The sequence below is a fragment of the Scyliorhinus canicula genome, chromosome 14 (assembly GCF_902713615.1).
Source record: "Scyliorhinus canicula chromosome 14, sScyCan1.1, whole genome shotgun sequence".
In the NCBI taxonomy this organism is placed as follows: Eukaryota; Metazoa; Chordata; class Chondrichthyes; order Carcharhiniformes; family Scyliorhinidae; genus Scyliorhinus; species Scyliorhinus canicula.
This window is the reverse complement of record NC_052159.1, coordinates 7,849,710-7,864,857: the sequence shown is the minus strand read 5'-3', so window position 1 is coordinate 7,864,857 and position 15,148 is coordinate 7,849,710. Positions and strand designations below refer to the sequence as shown.

The 15,148-nt window shown below is 51.1% G+C and overlaps 1 protein-coding gene across 1 annotated transcript in view; it reads right to left on the bottom strand.

Moving 5' to 3' along the window:
• Positions 1–13,830, bottom strand: part of LOC119977561 (P2Y purinoceptor 3) — a 51,329-nt gene extending 37,499 nt beyond the window's left edge. The window contains exon 1 of the mRNA XM_038818653.1: positions 13,626–13,830. The gene's annotated coding sequence lies outside the window, so the exon portion shown is untranslated. The remainder of the gene's footprint in view (positions 1–13,625) is intronic.
• Between the last annotated feature and the right edge of the window lie 1,318 nt (positions 13,831–15,148).

The following is a 15,148-nucleotide window of genomic DNA, read 5'->3' as shown; positions in this document are numbered from 1 at the left end:
CTGGATGAGCGCAGCTCCAACAACACTCTAGAAGCTCAACACCATCCAGGACAAAGCAACCAATTTATCAGTACCCCATACACAAACACATTCATTCCCTCCACCACTGTGCAAAGTGTACCATCTGCAAGATGTACTGCAGCAACTCATCAAGGCTCCTTCAGCAGCACCTTCCAAGCCAGTGACATCTACCATTTAAAAGGACAAGGGTAGCAGATTACATGGGAACACCACCACCTGCAAGTTCCCCTCCATGTCACTCGCCATCCTGACGTGGAAATATATCACCGTTCATTCACTGTCCTGGAACTCCCTCCCTAATAGCACTGTGGGTGTACCTACTCCATTTGGACTGCAGCGGTTCAAGAAGGTACTTATCAACCAAAGAGAAAACGCTGGAAAACCTCAGCAGGTAGAACATAGAACATAGAACAGTACAGCACAGAACAGGCCCTTTGGCCCTCGATGTTGTGCCGAGCAATGATCACCCTACTTAAACCCACGTAACCCGTATACCCGTAACCCAACAATCCCCCCATTAACCTTACACTATGGGCAATTTAGCATGGCCAATCCACCTAACCCGCACATCTTTGGACTGTGGGAGGAAACCGGAGTACCCGGAGGAAACCCACGCACACACGGGGAGGAAGTGCAGACTCCACACAGACAGTGACCCAGCCGGGAATCGAACCTGGGACCCTGGAGCTGTGAAGCATTGATGCTAACCACCATGCTACCGTGAGGCCCCCTGGCAGGAGGTCTGGCAACATCTGTAGGGAGAGAAAAGAGCTAACATTTTGAGTCCAGGTGACCCTTTGTCAAAGCTTTAACAAAGGGTCATCTGGACCTGAAACTGTAATGATATGTACATGGGCACACCAGTGAAGGGTTAATTATTACATCTCAGTGTAGTTCAAACACTAGAGGGCACCACCAATTCTCAGTATAAATATCAGACCTCAGGGAATGCTGGGTAGTTAGCAAAGGAGAAAGACTGAGGACAGCACGAGGAGTAGAATAGATTAGAGAGAGTTAACATGAAGTTATCATTAGTGACTACTGGATTATTGATTATTGCTAGATAGATTCAATAATACTTTATTATTACTTATAGCTCAGTAGTGTGTGCGAACTTCATTTAATTAATCGTTATCCAATAAATTAGTTTTGATTCAATCTAATGATTGGTGGGTTTCTTTGTCATCAACTCATCAGAGCATTCTGGATCAAAAGGCAAAGAGCAACGACATATTACCACCAAAGATAAAATAACAGAAACGTTAGTTCTTTTCTCTCCCTACAGATGCTGCCAGACCTGCTGAGACTTTGCAGCATTTTCTCTTTTGGTTTCAGATTCCAGCATCCGCAGTAATTTGCTTTTCTAAGGTATTTATTAACCAAGGCATATAGTTTACGAGCAGGGATGTTATGCTGGAACTGTATAAAACGCTGGTTAGGCCACAGCTAGAGTATTGTGTGCAGATCTGGAATCCACATTATAGGAGGGATGAGATAGCACTGGAAAGGGTACAGAGGAGATTTACCCGGATGTTGCCTGGGCTGGAGAATTTTAGCTATGAACAGCGATTGGATAGACTGGGGTTGTTTTCATTGGAGGCGATTCTCCGATATGGTGGCCAAGTGTTCACGACGGCGCGAATACTTGGCCGCCATATCGAAGAATCACCCCCCCCCCAATCTAGTTCACTAATGTCTTCCAGAGAAGGAAATCTGCCAGCTTTGGCTGATCTGGTCTACATGTGACTCCAGACCCACAGCAATGTGGTTAACTCTTAACATAAGAACATAAGAACTAGGAGCAGGAGTAGGCCATCTGGCCCCTCGAGCCTGCACCGCCATTCAATGAGATCATGGCTGATCTTTTGTGGACTCAGCTCCACTTTCCGGCCCGAACACCATAACCCTTAATCCCTTTATTCTTCAAAAAACTATCTATCTTTACCTTAAAAACATTTAATGAAGGAGCCTCAACTGCTTCACTGGGCAAGGGAATTCCATAGATTCACAACCCTTTGGGTGAAGAAGTTCCTCCTAAACTCAGTCCTAAATCTACTTCCCCTTATTATGAGGCTCTGTCCCCTAGTTCTGCTTTCACCCACCAGTGGAAACAACCTGCCCGCATCTAGCCTATGTATTCCCTTCATAATTTTAAATGTTTCTATAAGATCCCCCCTCATCCTTCTAAATTCCAACGAGTACAGCAAATTCCAACGAGCCAAGCAAGCCTCAGTTGTACCAAGACCTGGACAACCTTTAGGTTTGGGCTGATAAGTGGTAAGTAACATTCCTGTATGCCATATGAGTGCCAATCAACGACCGCCTCCAACAAGAGAGAATCTAACTATCTCCCTTGACACTCAATGGTTGAATCCCCACAATCAAAACGATAGCACCTGACCAGAGAAAGCTAGTTGCAGTAATGGTGACCATGAATCATCGATTGTCGTAAAAGTCCATCTGGTTAACTATAATGCCATTCCGGGAAGGAAATCTGCCATCCTTACCCGGTCTGGCCCACTCCAGACCTACAGCAGTGTGGCTGACTCTTAGCTGCCCTCTGAAATGGCCGAGCAAGCCACTCAGTTCAAGGGCAATTAAGGATGGGCAGCAGATGCTGACCCAGCCAGCGACGCCCACATCCATGAAATAATATAAGTAACAGGAAATGAGGCTTGGGAGGGTAAATGCAGTTAGTCCACTGATCAGCCATGGTCTCACTGAATAGGGAAACAGACTCAAGGAGCTAAATGGCCTCTTCCTCTTCCTAAGTTTCTCTCTCCATGTGGACTTCAGAAGGCATTTGTTAAGGCTCCACACAAGGGGTCATTCGCACAAATTGGTGAGATGTGACTATCGCTGACTCAATTTTTCACCACTTGTATAAATTACTTGGATGAAGGAGTAGAGGGTTGAATCTCTAAGCTTGCAGTCACTATTATATTTGAAGGCACAGTGCAGACGGGATAGTGGAGGTACAAAGGGACACAGGTAGATGAAGTCAATGGATGAAGATGCAAGGAATGGGCGTTCAACCTGTGGAATTGTGCAGTCTGCACCATCAGTCAAACATGTTAGACAAGTGCTTGAAAAGGAGCAAAGTTGGAGAGCTATGGGAAAAAGCAGGGTCTGACTGGAGATATCTCACAAAGAGCTAGTACAGCCCGGAAGGGCTGAATGGCCCCCTTCCCTGATCCCTCCTCTCATGACTTTATCAATTGTTTTCTTCAGCCGTTGATTAATGAAGCTGAGGAACATCGATTATTACTCATGGCCCAGTAATCTAGTGAAACCGGAGACTCTGTCTCACTAAATGTATACATCTCGAGAAACTAATTGCACTCCATTTCTTTTTGATTTGATCTTATCCTTCTCCGGGTAAGCGGAACAAACCCTTTCCCCAGTCTGACAGACTCTGCCCTCGCACAATGGATGCCACGCACTCTCAATAAAGCTTTTGCTTTCCTATAACACTCTAAACGTAGCAAAAACTGAAAGCTACAGCAATAGATTCTTTAAGGAAGAATAACAAGAAGATGTCTAATTTGCTACTCCTTCTTCCTCTTTCCCGAAAACAAGAATGAGTTTACGTGCCCAAGTGAGCAACTGCGGGAGTTACTTATCATTTGATGGTGATTCCACTTTGTGTCAGCTTGTTCTTGTGCTGGGAGTGGTTACGTTACAAGGAGCTATTTCACAAGGAGCTATTTCACAATAGGACTTCAATCCTATTCAAGAAACCTCAGCATAAAATTCTAGGCTCCATTGTGGAACTGAGGAAAGGTTGCACTGTCAAAGGTGTCATCGTTCAGGTCAGGCGCTCAATCAAGCGCCTCTCAGGCGGATGCAGAAGATCGCACGGTAGCATTGTGGATAGCACAATTGCTTCACAGCTCCAGGGTCCCAGGTTCGATTCCGGCTTGAGTCACTGTCTGTGCGGAGTCTGCACATCCTCCCCGTGTGTGCGTGGGTTTCCTCCGGGTGCTCCGGTTTCCTCCCACAGTCCAAAGATGTGCAGGTTAGGTGGATTGGCCATGATAAATTGCCCTTAGTATCCAAAATTTCCCTTAGTGTTGGGTGGGGTTACTGGGTTATGGGGATAGGGTGGAGGTGTTGACCTTGGGTAGGGTGCTCTTTCCAAGAGCCGGTGCAGACTCGATGGGCCGAATGGCCTCCTTCTGCACTGTAAATTCTATGATGGCACTATTTTGAAGAAGAGCAGAGGATTTCTCCCTGATGCCCTGGTCGATAGTTATCCCTCATTCAGCTAAAGCAGATTGTCTGGTCGTTATCTCACTGCTGCCCGTGGGAGCTTGCTGTGCACAAACTGACTGCCGCGTTTCTGACGTTAGAGCAGTGATTGCACTTCGTTGTCCGTGTAGTGCTTTGGAATGTTGTAAAAGTATATTTCTTTTGAAAAGATACTGGATCTGGTTTCCACTGCATCCGAAAAGGTAACGAGGATATTTATCCGAGGTCGTTTATAGTGAAGAGGGAGAGATCAGTTTGGCCAGGAGTCGGTGGCAAGGTTTCATCAACTGAAAACTGCCGCAAAGAAAATGAGAGATTATTGGAGAATTTGTATTTAGCAGGGAGGGATGGAGCATGTTAATTATTGCCTCGGGGAAGTAGACATAGTAAAGACCACCACCTCTTTTGACAGGAGGAATCACTTAAGCGTTTGAGTCAAAGGGGAGAGACCAAGGCAGTGGGGTAGCTTTTGGATTGCTCTAGCAAAGGCAAGTTAGGCCAAATGGCGTTCCTCTGCATCATAAGCTTTGCCGGTTCTACTTGTAGATCACACCCCAAACTCGCTGATCAGCATCCTACCTGGCTGCCTCACAGCCTGGTGTGGCAACTGCTCGGCCCAAGACCGTAAGGAACTACAGAGAGTAATGAACAGAGCCTAGTCCATCGCACGAAACCACTTCCCACCCATTGACTCTGTCTACACCTCCCTCTGCCTTGGGAAAGCAGCCAGCATAGAACATAGAACATGCAGTGCAGAAGGAGGCCATTTGGCCCATCGAGTCTGCACCGACCCACTTAAGCCCTCACTTACACCCCATCCCCATAACTCAATAACCCCTCCTAACGTTTTTGGTCACTAAGGGCAATTTATCATGCCAATCCACCTAACCTGCACGTCTTTGGACAGTCAGGAGAAGCCCTGTGATACAACCCCCAGAGGCAATTTATCATGGCCAATCCACCTAACCTGCACGTCTTTGGACTGTGGGAGGAAACCGGAGAACCCGGAGGAAACCCACGCAGACACGGGGAGAACGTGCAGACTCCGCTCAGTTGGCTGGGCAGCTAGTTTGTCATGCAGAGCGACGCCAACAGCGCGGGTTCAATTCCCCGTACTGGCTGAGGTTCTTCATGAAGGCCCCGTCTTGTCAGTATCGCCCTCCACCTGAGGTGTGGCGGTCCTGAGGTTAAATCACCACCAGTCAGCTCTCTCTCAAAAGGGGAGAACAGCCTTTGGTCCTCGGAGACTATGGCAAATTTCAATTTCAGTGGTGCAGTGGTAATGTCACTGGACCAGCAATCCAGAGGCCCAGGTCAATGTTCTGAGGTCATGGGTTCAAATCCCACCATGGCAGCTGGTGGAATTTACATTCAATTAATCAAATCTAGAGGGAAAGCTAGTCTCAGTAATGGTGACCACGACAACGAGGATCAATTGTTGTAAAAATCGATTGGGTTCACTAATATCCTTTAGGGAAGGAAATCTGCCATTCTTACCCATTCTCTTAAATGGTTGGGCTGGATTATCCGATTTGCAGACTAAGTGCTGATGCCGGCGTGGGAACAGTGGCGTTTTACACAAGAAAAAACGCCCCCCCCCCCCCCCCCCCCCCCCCCCCGACCAATCCTCCGTCCGGTGGGCGGCTAACAACCGCGCAGCATAAAACCCCCGGCTTGACCTGCAGATACGGCTGGAGAATGGCCGGGTCCACGCACGGCGGCGGCGGCCTGCGGCGACTACACCGTCCAACACGGCGCCAGCCACAAGCGGACCCAGCCTGCCAAATAATGTCCCCCAGTAACCTCCTTTGCCACCCCAAACCACCCCCCACCAGTGCCCCCAGTCCCCGCCATAGCCCCCCCTGCCTGCTGAACGCCCCCCCCCCCCCCCCCCCCCCCCCCCCCCCCACCCCGACTGTGGCAGCGCTGGACTCAATCCGCAGCCGCCATGTGAGGTTCCCGATCGGTGTGAGGACACGCGCCCCATGCCGTCGGGAAGTCGGCCCATCAGAGGCGGAGCATCCGGGGTGGTCTCAGGTGACGTCCTGATGCCGGCCCAATGGAGTACGCCGTGCTCCCCGAGGCCGCGCCTGATTTTGGCGCAAACGGGGATTCTCTGGCCAGTCGCTGTGACCAGAGAATCCCGCCCATAGTCTGTTAAATGGAACAAATGTTGGCCTTGCCAGCGATGCCCACATTCCGGGGCAACATGTAGATAAAAAATAGGAGGCTCAAAGGCGGACCTTGGGGGACATCAGAATGTAACTTTACATGAATGGGAAGAGAAGCCATTGGTTCTCTGGCTATGATAAGAATGGAACCAGGTGAGAGCAGTCATACCCAACTGGATGGCAGTGGGGAGGCACTGGAGGAATGAAACGTGGCCAACTAAGGCACAGGTTGCAACCAGGTCAAGAAGGATAGGTTGTGGGCCTACACAACCATTGGCTGTGATCTGGGTTTGCATCTTGCGCGGGGAGTGTTTCGAGCACCTGCACCAGTTTATAGGTTTGGGCTCCGAACAGGATCCGGAAACAAGCATATCCATTGTGTAGAAAGGGCACGTGGGGGACTAAGAAGCTTTGCTGAAGACTGTGTTTCACCAGAGATATTGGAGAGGAGCTACTTTGGAGATACTCTCCCCAAGCCCCTGTCATGTTTCCACTGGACTTAGTCCCACCTACACCATGCGATATTAGAACAGGAGAGCAGCAAAATTGATCATGGTAAGGGTGCAGTAATGTATGTGTGTGTGTGTGCAGTAAGAGGGGATAGAGAAGTATGAGGGGGAAGTCAGGAAGGTGTTTTGTGTGTCATCAGGGAGTCATAGTAATAGGGCGCGATTCTCCGCACTCACGCCGGTTCGGAGAATAGCGGGCCGTGCAAATTTTCACGGCGACGCTGGTCCGATGCCCTCCCGCTATTCTCCGAACCCCGCACAAACTACACGTCGGCATTCCCGGCAAAGGCCTCGAACGCGCCCCCGACACGGCCAGAATCGCTACTTATTGGCCCCCCGCTATTCTCCGGCCCAGATGGGCCGAAGTCCCGACGTCATCACGCACTGTTTTCACGCCGACCAACACACCTGCTTTTCAAGTTCGTCAACCAGTCGTGCTGGCTGACGAGAGCTTCGAGGAGGTGAGCTCACAGCTCTTTGCAGAGCGGCCTGTCATCATTCCACATGGCACAGATCACACCCGCTGACACAGCCATCGATGTTGTACCATACCGTCTGGACCCAGTGGTAAGGGTGATGTCTAAGTGGAGCAGTGTACACTGAGTGGGGGGGGGGGGGGTGGGGGGGGGGTGGGGGGGGGGGGGGTTGTGGTGGTGGCAGTTATGTGTCGACCCTCTGCACACCTAGCAAAGCAGGTGGTGGTTTGGTGTTCAGCGGGGACGTCACATGCGACGCGTGAACCGTGCTGCCACCAAGGCGTCGCGTGCCCGCCGTCCTCGCCGGGTCCGTCGTGCTGCCTCCTGGACATCACCAGCACCTGGGTCGTGTCTGCGTGCTGCGCCCGCCACTCCGCCAGCCTCCTCCTCCTCCTCCCTCTCCTCCTCCTCCTCCTCCTCCTCCTCCTCCTCTGTGCTGGCACCACTGCCATTGGCTGCTCCCTCCGCCTCCTGCAGCAGGTCATCTCCCCTCTGCATCGCGATGTTGTGCAGCGCACAGCAGACCACTACAATGCGAGCGACCCTGTCGGCCTAGTACTGCAGGGCCCCTCCGGAGCGGTCCAGGCACCTGAATCTCATCTTCAGGAGGCCAAGGCAGCGCTCCAACACACCCCTGGTTGCTGCATGGGCCTCATTGTATCGTGTTTCCGCATTGGTCTGAGGCCTCCGTATAGGCGTCATCAGCCAAGACCTCAGCGGATAACCCCTGTCGCCTAGCAACCAGCCCCTCAGCAGGGGGGGACGTCCCTCAAACATCGCAGGGATGTACGACTGCGCCAGTATGTAGGAGTCATGCATACTCCCTGGGAACCTTGCACAGACGTTCATGATCCTCATGTGGGGGTCGCATACCACCTGGATATTCATGGAGTATGTCCCCCTTCTGTTTGTGAACACCTCCCTGTCCCCTGCAGGCGGGCGCATGGGGACGTGAACACAATCGATTGCCCCCTGCACCATCGGTATCCCGGCCACGCTGGCAAATCCACGAGCTCGTGAGTCTTGACTTGCTCGGTCCACAGCTAACAGTGACCGACTCTTTAAAGTACAATATAAACGGGTGTCACCTATGGTAAAACCCGTCCATCGACCCTCTTACTGTGAACCTTTCTCGAGGTGCAAAATCTCCATCAGGTCACCCAGCCACGGCGAGGCGTTTGGTGGCACAGTTGACCGCCAGCCTAACAGGATCCGCCTCCTTGCCACACGCGAGGCAAAGGCCAGAATGTTTGCCCCTGCCCCTGTCCGGAGCTCTGGCACATCCAAAACCCCCAAACATTCCTACCGGTGTGCAAGGCTCCAACCCAATGCCCAGGATTGCCGACATGGTAGCAGAAAAGGACCTTCAGAAAGAAGCCCACCAGCTTTGATAACGACTAGAACTTGTACACGTGGTGCAATGGGCCCCCCTCGAACACAGATCACAGCTATCCACTCCATCGAAACACAGGCTCATTCTAACCTTCGTGAGCTGTGTTCGAAACACTATTCTTAACTGAATGAGACTCGTCCTCGTACAGGACGAGGTCGCGTTCACCCTCCTCAGTGCCTCGCTCCAAACTTCCCCCTCCAACGTTGGCCCCAGCTCATCTGCCCACTTTACAAAGAATAAAGAAGAAAGAAAAGTACAGCACAGAAACAGGCCCTTCGGCCCTCCAAGCCCGTGCCGACCATGCTGCCTGTCTAAACTAAAATCTACTACACTTCCGGGGCCCGTATCCCTCATTCGCATCCTATTCATGTATTTGTCAAGATGCCCCTTAAATGTCACTATTGTCCCTGCTTCCACCACCTCCTCCGGCACCGAGTTCCAGGCACCCACTACCCTCTGTGTAAAAAACTTGCCTCGTACAGAAACCCAACTGGCCGTGTGCCAAGTTGCTGTTCTGGCTCCTTAACTCTGGTGCTGCAACATTGGGTGATGGTGGGGAGAGGAGGTTCTGCCGTGAAAACATGAGTGGGCCTCGGTTCAACATGCAGACTGGAAGTCAATCACAGGTGGAATTTGAATTCACTTGATAAATTTGTTTCAGTAACAGTGACAAGGAAACTACCATCGATTGTTGTAAAAACCCATCTGGTTCACTTATGTCTCTTCAGGGAAGGAAGTCTGCCATCTTTACCCGGTCTGGCCTACCAGTGACTCCAGAGTCACAGCAAAGTGCCCCTTGAAATGACCTTAGCAAACCACTCTTTCAAAGGGCGTTTAGGGATGGGCAACAAATGCCAACCTTGTCAGGGACACTCATCTCTCAGAAAATAATCTTTAAAAAGCATAAGGAAGCCACAGGAAAAATCAAACCTTGGTTCCAACTAATTCAGCCTAATCTCCAGTTTTTAAAAAATGAAGTTTGGTGTCAAGTAACTCCATCTTCCTGATTTATTATGATGTTTCAAGATAAAACCTACCGCATAAAGTGATAATTGGAGCAAAAAGCAGGACCGATGTACAACATTATGGGAATAATGCCAGACTCACCCGGTCCCACTCTCCAATATCTTATCTGCCTCTTTCCTCGCTCCCTCCTACTCCCTATTCCTTGTTTGAGGAACATAGGGACAGGAGGAGGCCATTCAGCCCCTTGAGCTTCTTCCATCTATCATGGGAGTGTCCCTCTAAGAAATATTTTGTCTTATCGCATGGCTTCAGTGTTGTCATTGTGTGGGTGGAGCTGGGCTGTGGCTCTGGGTTTTACTTTCGTTTTGTGTTTGGACTGGTTTGAACAGCACAGGTCGAAAGAAGTGTCTCCCTATCTTAATTTTAAAAGCTGTTTCCAGACTGAACTTGGTAACTTAAAAGAGATAATTGCTTTCTGGAATAATTCAAACCCGCTGTTTGAAAAGGGGAACAGAGTATCAATAACAAGTCTTATACCAGTGAGAGTGCCGTGTGCTGGGCCACACCTTTGAAAAGGGGTTTCTGGTTTTACTTGGATTTTGTTATTGAATTAGAACAGTTAAAGGGGAATTCATTAAGAGTTATACATAGATTACTGTATCTGTGTAGGGTCTTTATGTTTGTAGATGATAAAAATTCTTACTGTGTGCGTTTATACAAATGTTAACTAGATTTGTAGAATACAACTTGTCGTTTGATTAAAAGTGCCTAAGAACTCTGTTGAATAACATTAAAGGCAGGCTCTTGTGCTCACATTACCAAAATCAATAAACAGTTGTAGGTCAGGTGAACTCCATGATATACTTTGGAGTTTTCTAAACCCTGGCCCATAACACACCATTCAGCTAGATCGTAGCTGGCCTGTATCTTAACTCCTCCTCCCTGCTTGTGTCCCGTAATCTTTAACACCCTTGCCCAACAAAAATCTGCCGATCACAGCTTTGAAATGTTCAACTGATTCCCATCCGTAACATTTCTCTCTGAGAATAAGCGTTGGCCCACCATGTCACTGAACAATTCCTCTCCTTCTCCCACACAGACAGAAAATATTCTCTCTAACGACCCTATCAATCCCGTTTACATCTCAATTAGATTACCCTTCACCTCTTATTAAGGGCATGTTACCAACTCACTCATCATTTTGTCTTCATTGTTCAACACTTCTACCCTGTTTTCTTTAAAATTGTTGTTTAATTTCTGTTGCTGCAACATTAACTGCTGTTCACTAGAGTAAATGAAAATTGGATCACAATTGACACACCTGGCGAAATAAAGATTCAATAAAAATGAGGTAAATAAATACTTGCCAGCAGGTGAGGTGTTACCACAGATGCAAAGTGTAACAGCAGTTGTTGTGTGTTTAAAGTAACCTCCCCACCCCCTCCAAGCACCCTTCACCTCCTCACTTACTCAGCTCCATTCCTCACTCACCCCACTCCACTCCTCACTTACCCCACTCCACTCCTCACTCACCCCACCCCACTCCTCACTCACCCCACTCCACTCCTCACTCACCCACCTTCCCCCTCCACTCCTCACTCACCCACCTTCCCCTCCCCTCCTCACTCACCCACCTTACCCCTCCCCTCCTCACTCACCCACCATCCCCCTCCCCTCCTCACTCACCCACCTTCCCCCTCCCCTCCTCACTCACCCCTCCCCCTCCTCACTTACCCCACTCCACTCCTCACTCACCCCACCCCACTCCTCACTCACCCCACTCCACTCCTCACTCACCCACCTTCCCCCTCCACTCCTCACTCACCCTACTCCACTCCTCACCCACCCCACTCCTCACTCACCCCACTCCACTCCTCACTCACCCCCCTCCATTCCTCACTCACCCCACCCCACTCCTCACTCACCCCACCCCACTCCTCACTCACCCCACTCCACTCCTCACTCACCCACCTTCCCCCTCCACTCCTCACTCACCCCACTCCACTCCTCACCCACCCCACTCCTCACTCACCCCACTCCTCACTCACCCCACTCCACTCCTCACTCACCCCCTCCCCCTCACTCACCCACCTTCCCTCCTCACTCACCCCACTCCACTCCTCACTCACCCAACTCCCCCCTCACTCACTCATCTCCATTCTCCTCCCCCTCACGCTCCCATCTCACCTACCCTCTTCACTCACCCATCTCCCTCCTCCCCTACCCTCCACACTCACCCACCTTCCCCATCCCCTCCTCACTCACCCCACCCCACTCCTCACTCACCCCACTCCACTCCTCACTCACCCCACTCCACTCCTCACTCACCCACCTTCCCCCTCCACTCCTCACTCACCCCACTCCACTCCTCACCCACCCCACTCCTCACTCACCCCACCCCACTCCTCACTCACCCCACTCCACTCCTCACTCACCCCACTCCCCTCCTCACTTATCCCCCTCCCCTCATCACTCACCCACCTTCCCCCTCCCCATCTCACTCACCCACCATCCCCCTCCCCTCCTCACTCACCCACCTTCCCCCTCCCCTCCTCACTCACCCCTCCCCCTCCTCACTTATCCCCCTCCCCTCCTCACTCACCCACCTTACCCCTCCCCTCCTCACTCACCCACCTTACCCCTCCCCTCCTCACTCACCCACCATCCCCCTCCCCTCCTCACTTGCCCACCTTCCCCCTTCCCTCCTCACTCACCCACCTTCCCCTCCTTACCCTCCCACCTTCCCCCTCCCCTCCTCACTCACCCACCTTCCCCCTCCCCTCCTCACTCACCCACCTTCCCCCTCACTCACCCCTCTCCCCCTCCCCTCCTCACTCACCCATCTTCCCCTCCCCTCCTCACTCACCCACCTTCCCCCTCCCCTCCTCACTCACCCACCTTTCCCCTCCCCTCCTCACTCACCCACCTTTCCCCTCCCCTCCTCACTCACCCACCTTACCCCTCCCCTCCTCACTCACCCACTTACCCCTCCCCTCCTCACTCACCCACCTTCCCCTCCTCACCCTCCCACCTTCCCCCTCCCCTCCTCACTCACCCACTATCCCCCTCCCCTCCTCATTCACCCCTCTCCCCTCCTCACTCACCCCTCTCCCCTCCTCATTCACCCCTCCTCACACCCCTCTCCCCCCCCCCCTCACTCACCCACCTCCTCTCTGTAAACCAACAGGATTTGGGGGTCTCAGGAGACTTTTTCGCCCAGAGGGTGGTGGGAGTCTGGAACTCGCTGAAAGGGTGGTGGAGGAAGGGACCCTCATAACATTTATGAAGTATTTAGGTGAGCACTTGAAACGCCATCGCACACAAGGCTACGGACTAAGTGCTGGAAAATGGGATTAGGATAGATAGGTGCTTGATGGACAGCACAGAATTAGATGGGCCCAAGGGCCTCTTTCCGTGCTGTAAAACTCTGTGACTGGATGGCAGCTTCGGTTAGCCTCCCATGGCCGAATAGCTCATTCACATTCTTAGATGGAGACTGGGGTAGAGAGAAAGAGAGAGAGCGAGAAAGAGAGAGAGCGAGAAAGGTGGCGACTGACAACCCACAGAATCAAACCCCAACTTCAGCCTAAATTTGTGGCGTTGGGGTTAATGACCAGTCCAGTTGCCCCTCTCTCTGTCCAATTTTCCATCATGTATGGACTGTACTCACTCCCTTAACAAATAACGCGAAGGAACCTTAACAATCCGGCAAATAATCCCAACCCGGTGCAATTCTCATGGCTACATTATCTTAAAATATATATATTAAATCTTGCCAGGACTATCCTAAAACTTTGGAAACGGTTCAATGGTCACAATAAATTCCAACACTACTCACTTGTTCTCTCAGTCTCTCACCGGGGAACCAGTTCCTTCTTTCAATTCCCAAAGTGCTAAATGAATGATTAATAATAACAAAATTTTTTTTACACACACACACATTAAATTTCTGCAATATTAATAAAGCAAAGCAGCTCAATGGCAGACAGAGTGTGCAGTTGCACTTTGAGAGTTACCTGGCAGTGGCACATTGTCCTTTTAGCCTCTCCCAGCTCTGTAGCCTCCACTCTGCTTTTATTTAAGAACAAAAAAAAAAGCTGCTTTGAGAAACCGACGAGGTTCAAATCCCTCCTCCAACATACGTAACCGAGTCAGAGCTATGGGGTTGTTCCTGGAACGTTTGTCTATGGTTTTGTCATTTGCTTTTATTTCCCTGCCTGCCACTGTTGAGTGAGAGAGTGTTTTAACCATTTTTTGCATTTAACCATTTTTCACTGATACCCCACCCCTCCCTGTTTTAGTGATGTTAGTTGATATATTGCCCAAAAAAACAATATATTGTTCACTCACCCACCTCCCCCCTCCCCTCCTCACTCACCCAGCTTCCCCCTCCCCTCCTCACTCACCCACATACCCCCTCCCCGCCTCGCTCACCCGCCTTCCCTCTCCCCTCCTCACTCACCCCTCCCCCTCCTCACTTACCCATCTCCCCGCCTCACTCACCCACCTTCCCCCTCCCCTCCTCACTCACCCACCTTCCCTCTCCCCTCCTCACTCACCCCTCCCCCTCCTCACTTACCCATCTCCCCGCCTCACTCACCCACCTTCCCCTCCCCTCCTCACTCACCCACCTTCCCCCTCCCCTCCTCACTCACCCACCTTCCCAAGCAGAATTCCACAGCTCTTCATAGAATCCCTACATTGCCATTCGGCCCATTGAGTCTGCCTCGACCCTCTGAAAGAGCACCCTACCTCGGCCCACTCCCCTGCCCCATCCCCGTAACCCCACCGAACCTTTTGGACACCAGGGGGCAATTTAGCCCGGCCAATCCACCCAACCTGCACTGTGGGAGGGAACCGGAGCACCCGGAGGAAACCCACGTAGTCACGGGGAGAACGTGCACACTCCGCACAGGCAGTCACCCGAGGCTGGAATTGAACCCGGATCCCTGGCGCTGTGAGGCAGCAGTGACGTGGGCTCTTCTACACCCACCTGAGGGGGCAGGTTAACATCTCAGACGAAAACACGCAGGACATTACTTTTCACTGTACTTCAGTACACGTGACAATAAATCTGACAGCACTGACTGTGCAGCACTCCCTCAGTACTGCACAAGGAGTTCCAGCATAAGCATTGAGCTCAAACTTTAGGGTGGGATTTGAATCCACCTTCAGTCTCAGAGAGCCTAGTCATTTACATGAGGACAATTAGGATCATTTGCTTTGTAGAAAAGCCAATGCAATGGAAAGATGGAGGTTGAGGGGGGACCTGATTGAGGTATACAGAATTATGAGAGGTATGGACAGGGTGGATAGCAACAAGCTTTTTCCAAGAGTGGGGGTGTCAGTTACAAGGGGTCA